Source organism: Tribolium castaneum, chromosome 6 (assembly GCF_031307605.1).
Source record: "Tribolium castaneum strain GA2 chromosome 6, icTriCast1.1, whole genome shotgun sequence".
Taxonomy (NCBI): Eukaryota; Metazoa; Arthropoda; class Insecta; order Coleoptera; family Tenebrionidae; genus Tribolium; species Tribolium castaneum.
The window spans coordinates 16,443,103-16,450,796 of NC_087399.1; positions in this window are offsets into that span (position 1 = coordinate 16,443,103).

The window sequence follows — 7,694 nt, forward strand, 5'->3', positions numbered from 1 at the left end:
TATTTAACAAAAACTTGCTTAAAAATAAAATGTTTGAAATACTGAAATTAAACTAAATTAATTGTGTCTAACACTTTAGTAGAGAAAAAAGGAAAAGACATAAAAGTAACTAAAGGTTTCAGACTTGTGTTTAGTTGTCATATTAATAACAATAACATTAATAATAATAATACTAATAGTACTAAATTTGCTTATATGCAAACGCTTAATTAAGGTAACATTGTTTTGGTTTCTTGCTTATATCTCGAAAACAGTTACTCCTATCAATTTTTATCTTTTTACTAAAATTCAAGCTGATAAAATTTCCTACAAAATAGTTATTTGCAATTTTCATGTAGGACTAACCATAAGCGAGATATATGATTGAAAATAATTAATATTTAAAAAAAAAGTGCTTTAACAGAAAATGTTTTGTGATTTAAAATACACTTAATTTATTAGGTCCAATACTTTATTAAAAAAAAAAGGGGGTGACATATAAGTCACTGAAGTCTTCAGAGTCGATTTTAAATGCTGCATTTTCGTCTTCGTCTCAAACATTGAAAACTGAATTACATTTTTGTTCTGAAACGGTAACAGTTTTTACTTTGGTTTTTTGCTTATATCTCGAAAACAGTTACTCCTATCAATTTTTATCTTTCTTTCAAAATTAAAGCTGATAACATTTCCTACAAAATAGTTATTTGCATTTTTCTTGTAGGACCAACCATAAGCGAGTTATAAAGTTGGATATAAATAATATTTAACAAAAACTTGCTTAAAAATAAAATGTTTGAAATACTGAAATTAAACTAAATTAATTGTGTCTAACACTTTAGTAGAGAAAAAAGAAAAAGACATAAAAGTCACCAAAGTCTTCAGAATCGTTTTTAGTCGTCATATTAATAACAATAACATTAATAATAATAATACTAATAGTACTAAATCTGCTTATATGCAAGCGCTTTATTAAGGTAACAGTTTTTTGGTTTCTTGCTTATATCTCGAAAACAGTTACTCCTATGAATTTTTGTTTTTCTTTCAAAATTAAAGCTGATAAAATATTCTACAAAATAGTTATTTGCATTTTTCTTGTAGGACTAACCATAAGCGAGTTATGGAGTTGGATATAAATAATATTTAACAAAAATTTGCTTTAAAATAAAATGTTTGAAAAACTGAAATTAAACTAATTTAACTGTGTCTAACACTTTAGTAGAGAAAAAAGGAAAAGACATAAAAGTCACTAAAGGTTTCAGAGTTGTCTTTAGTTGTCATATTAATAACAATAACATTAATAATAATAATACTAATAGTACTAAATTTGCTTATATGCAAACGCTTAATTAAGGTAACAGTGTTTTGGTTTCTTGCTTATATCTCGAAAACAGTTACTCCTATCAATTTTTATCTTTTTACTAAAATTAAAGCTGATAAAATTTCCTACAAAATAGTTATTTGCATTTTTCATGTAGGACTAACCATAAGCGAGATGTATGATTGAAAATAATTAATATTTAAAAAAAAAGTGCTTTAACAGAAAATGTCTTGTGATTTAAAATACACATAATTTATTGGGTCCAATACTTTATTAGAAGAAAAAGGAAGTGACATAAAAGTCACTGAAGTCTTCAGAGTCGTTTTTAAATGCTGCAGTTTCGTCTTCGTCTCAAACATTGAAAACCGAATTACATTTTTGTTCAGTAACAGTCACAGTTTTCTTATTGGTTTTTTGCTTATATCTCGAAAACAGTTACTCTTATCAATTTTTATCATTCTTTCAAAATTAAAGCTGATAAAATATTCTACAAAATAGTTATTTGCATTTTTCTTGTAGGACCAACCATAAGCGAGTTATAGAGTTGGATATAAATAATATTTAACAAAAATTTGCTTTAAAATAAAATGTTTGAAAAACTGAAATTAAACTAATTTAATTGTGTCTAACACTTTAGTAGAGGAAAAAGAAGAAGACATAAAAGTCACTAAAGGTTTCAAAGTTGTCTTCAATTGTAATATTAATAACAATAACATTAATAATAATAATACTAATAGTACTAAATTTGCTTATATGCAAACGCTTAATTAAGGTAACAGTGTTTTGGTTTCTTGCTTATATCTCGAAAACAGTTACTCCTATCAATTTTTATCTTTTTACTAAAATTAAAGCTGATAAAATTTCCTACAAAATAGTTAATTGCATTTTTAATGTAGGACTAACCATAAGCGAGATATAAGTTTGAAAATAATTAAAATTTAAAAAAAAGTGCTTCAACAGAATATGTCTTGTGATTTAAAATACACTTAATTTATTGAGTCCAATACTTTATTAGAAGAAAAAAGAGGTGACAGAAAGGTCACTGAAGTCTTTAGAGTCGTTTGTAAATGCTGCATTTTCGTCTTCGTCTCAAACATTGAAAACTGAATTACATTTTTGTTCAGTAACTGTTACAGTTTTCTTATTGGTTTTTTGCTTATATCTCGAAAACAGTTACTCCTATCAATTTTTATCTTTCTTTTAAAATTAAAGCTGATAAAGCTTCCTACAAAATAGTTGTTAGCATTTTTCTTGTAGGACCAACCATAAGCGAGTTATAGAGTTGGATATAAATAATATTTAACAAAAATTTGCTTTAAATAAAATGTTTGAATAACCGAAATTAAATAAATTAATTGAGTCTAACACTTTAGTAGAGAAAAAAGAAAAAGACATAAAAGTCACCAAAGTCTTCAGAATCGTTTTTAGTCGTCATATTAATAACAATAACGTTAATAATAATAATACTAATAGTACTAAATCTGCTTATATGCAAGCGCTTTATTAAGGTAACAGTTTTTTGGTTTCTTGCTTATATCTCGAAAACAGTTACTCCTATCAAATTTTATCTTTTTTTCAAAATTAAAGCTGATAAAATTTCCTACAAAATAGTTATTTGCATTTTTCTTGTAGGACCAACCATAAGCGAGTTATAGAGTTGGATATAAATAATATTTAACAAAAATTTGCTTTAAAATAAAATGTTTGAAAAACTGAAATTAAACTAATTTAATTGTGTCTAACACTTTAGTAGAGAAAAAAGAAGAAGACATAAAAGTCACTAAAGGTTTCAAAGTTGTCTTTAATCGTCATATTAATAACAATAACATTAATAATAATAATACTAATAGTACTAAATTTGCTTATATGCAAACGCTTAATTAAGGTAACAGTGTTTTGGTTTCTTGCTCATATCTCGAAAACAGTTACTCCTATCAATTTTTATCTTTTTACTAAAATTAAAGCTGATAAAATTTCTTACAAAATAGTTAATTGCATTTTTAATGTAGGACTAACCATAAGCGAGATATAAGTTTGAAAATAATTAAAATTTAAAAAAAAGTGCTTCAACAGAAAATGTCTTGTGATTTAAAATACACTTAATTTATTGGGTCCAATACTTTATTAGAAGAAAAAAGAGGTGACAGAAAGGTCACTGAAGTCTTTAGAGTCGTTTGTAAATGCTGCATTTTCGTCTTCGTCTCAAACATTGAAAACTGAATTACATTTTTGTTCAGTAACTGTTACAGTTTTCTTATTGGTTTTTTGCTTATATCTCGAAAACAGTTACTCCTATCAATTTTTATCTTTCTTTTAAAATTAAAGCTGATAAAGCTTCCTACAAAATAGTTGTTTGCATTTTTCTTGTAGGACCAACCATAATTAAGGTAACAGTGTTTTGGTTTCTTGCTCATATCTCGAAAACAGTTACTCCTATCAATTTTTATATTTTTACTAAAATTTAAGCTGATAAAATTTCCTACAAAATAGTTATTTGCATTTTTTATGTAGGACTAACCATAAGCGAGATATAAGATTGAAAATAATTAATATTTAAAAAAGAAGTGCTTTAACAGAAAATGTCTTGTGATTTAAAATACACTTAATTTATTAGGTCCAATACTTTATTAAAAAAAAAAGGGGGTGACATATAAGTCACTGAAGTCTTCAGAGTCGATTTTAAATGCTGCATTTTCGTCTTCGTCTCAAACATTGAAAACTGAATTACATTTTTGTTCTGAAACGGTAACAGTTTTTACTTTGGTTTTTTGCTTATATCTCGAAAACAGTTACTCCTATCAATTTTTATCTTTTTTTCAAAATTAAAGCTGATAACATTTCCTACAAAATAGTTATTTGCATTTTTCTTGTAGGACCAACCATAAGCGAGTTATAAAGTTGGATATAAATAATATTTAACAAAAACTTGCTTAAAAATAAGATGTTTGAAAAACTGAAATTAAACTATATTAATTGTGTCTAACACTTTAGTAGAGAAAAATGAAAAAGACATAAAAGTCACCAAAGTCTTCAGAATCGTTTTTAGTCGTCATATTAATAACAATAACATTAATAATAATAATACTAATAGTACTAAATCTGCTTATATGCAAGCGCTACATTAAGGTAACAGTTTTTTGGTTTCTTGCTTATATCTCGAAAACAGTTACTCCTATGAATTTTTGTCTTTTTTTCAAAATTAAAGCTGATAAAATATTCTACAAAATAGTTATTTGCATTTTTCTTGTAGGACCAACCATAAGCGAGTTATAGAGTTGGATATAAATAATATTTAACAAAAATTTGCTTTAAAATAAAATGTTTGAAAAACTGAAATTAAACTAATTTTACTGTGTCTAACACTTTAGTAGAGAAAAAACGAAAAGACATAAAAGTCACTTAAGGTTTCAGAGTTGTCTTTAGTTGTCATATTAATAACAATAACATTAATAATAATAATACTAATAGTTCTAAATTTGCTTATATGCAAACGCTTAATTAAGGTAACAGTGTTTTGGTTTCTTGCTTATATCTCGAAAACAGTTACTCCTATCAATTTTTATCTTTTTACTAAAATTCAAGCTGATAAAATTTCCTACAAAATAGTTATTTGCATTTTTCATGTAGGACTAACCATAAGCGAGATATATGATTGAAAATAATTAAAATTTAAAAAAAAAGTGCTTTAACAGAAAATGTCTCGTGATTTAAAATACAGTTAATTTATTGGGTCCAATACTTTATTAGAAGAAAAAGGAAGTGACATAAAAGTCACTGAAGTCTTCAGAGTCGTTTTTAAATGCTGCAGTTTCGTCTTCGTCTCAAACATTGAAAACCGAATTACATTTTTGTTCAGTAACAGTCACAGTTTTCTTATTGGTTTTTTGCTTATATCTCGAAAACAGTTACTCCTATCAATTTTTATCTTTCTTTCAAAATTAAAGCTGATAAAATTTCCTACAAAATAGTTATTTGCATTTTTCTTGTAGGACCAACCATAAGCGAGTTATAGAGTTGGATATAAATAATATTTAACAAAAATTTGCTTTAAAATAAAATGTTTGAAAAACTGAAATTAAACTAATTTAATTGTGTCTAACACTTTAGTAGAGGAAAAAGGAAAAGACATAAAAGTCACTAAAGGTTTCAGAGTTGTCTTTAGTTGTCATATTAATAACAATAACATTAATAATAATAATACTAATAGTACTAAATTTGCTTATATGCAAACGCTTAGTTAAGGTAACAGTGTTTTGGTTTCTTGCTTATATCTCGAAAACAGTTACTCCTATCAATTTTTATCTTTTTACTAAAATTCAAGCTGATAAAATTTCCTATAAAATAGTTATTTGCATTTTTCATGTAGGACTAACCATAAGCGAGATATATGATTGAAAATAATTAATATTTAAAAAATAAGTGCTTTAACAGAAAATGTCTTGTGATTTAAAATACACTTAATTTATTGGGTCCAATACTTTATTAGAAGAAAAAGGAAGTGACATAAAAGTCACTGAAATCTTCTGAGTCGTTTTTAAATGCTGCAGTTTCGTCTTCGTCTCAAACATTGAAAACTGAATTACATTTTTGTTCAGTAACAGTCACAGTTTTCTTATTGGTTTTTTGCTTATATCTCGAAAACAGTTACTCCTATCAATTTTTATTTTTCTGTCAAAATTAAAGCTGATAAAATTTCCTACAAAATAAATATTTGCATTTTTCTTGTAGGACCAACCATAAGCGAGTTATAGAGTTGGATATAAATAATATTTAACAAAAATTTGCTTTAAAATAAAATGTTTGAAAAACTGAAATTAAACTAATTTAATTGTGTCTAACACTTTAGTAGAGGAAAAAGAAGAAGACATAAAAGTCACTAAAGGTTTCAAAGTTGTCTTTAATCGTCATATTAATAACAATAACATTAATAATAATAATACTAATAGTACTAAATTTGCTTATATGCAAACGCTTAATTAAGGTACCAGTGTTTTGGTTTCTTGCTCATATCTCGAAAACAGTTACTCCTATCAATTTTTATCTTTCTTTCAAAATTAAAGCTGATAATATTTCCTACAAAATAGTTATTTACATTTTTCTTGTGGGACCAACCATAAGCGAGTTATAAAGTTGGATATAAATAATATTTAACAAAAACTTGATTAAAAATAAAATGTTTGAAATACTGAAATTAAACTAAATTAATTGTGTCTAACACTTTAGTAGAGAAAAAAGAAAAAGACATAAAAGTCACCAAAGTCTTCAGAATCGTTTTTAGTCGTCATATTAATAACAATAACATTAATAATAATACTAATAGTACTAAATCTGCTTATATGCAAGCGCTTTATTAAGGTAACAGTTTTTTGGTTTCTTGCTTATATCTCGAAAACAGTTACTCCTATGAATTTTTGTCTTTTTTTCAAAATTAAAGCTGATAAAATTTCCTACAAAATAGTTATTTGCATTTTTCTTGTAGGACCAACCATAAGCGAGTTATAGAGTTGGATATAAATACTTTTTAACAAAAATTTGCTTTAAAATAAAATGTTTGAAAAACTGAAATTAAACTAATTTAATTGTGTCTAACACTTTAGTAGAGGAAAAAGGAAAAGACATAAAAGTCACTAAAGGTTTCAGAGTTGTCTTTAGTTGTCATATTAATAACAATAACATTAATAATAATAATACTAATAGTACTAAATTTGCTTATATGCAAACGCTTAGTTAAGGTAACAGTGTTTTGGTTTCTTGCTTATATCTCGAAAACAGTTACTCCTATCAATTTTTATCTTTTTACTAAAATTCAAGCTGATAAAATTTCCTATAAAATAGTTATTTGCATTTTTCATGTAGGACTAACCATAAGCGAGATATATGATTGAAAATAATTAATATTTAAAAAATAAGTGCTTTAACAGAAAATGTCTTGTGATTTAAAATACACTTAATTTATTGGGTCCAATACTTTATTAGAAGAAAAAGGAAGTGACATAAAAGTCACTGAAGTCTTCAGAGTCGTTTTTAAATGCTGCAGTTTCGTCTTCGTCTCAAACATTGAAAACTGAATTACATTTTTGTTCAGTAACAGTCACAGTTTTCTTATTGGTTTTTTGCTTATATCTCGAAAACAGTTACTCCTATCAATTTTTATTTTTCTGTCAAAATTAAAGCTGATAAAATTTCCTACAAAATAAATATTTGCATTTTTCTTGTAGGACCAACCATAAGCGAGTTATAGAGTTGGATATAAATAATATTTAACAAAAATTTGCTTTAAAATAAAATGTTTGAAAAACTGAAATTAAACTAATTTAATTGTGTCTAACACTTTAGTAGAGGAAAAAGAAGAAGACATAAAAGTCACTAAAGGTTTCAAAGTTGTCTTTAATCGTCA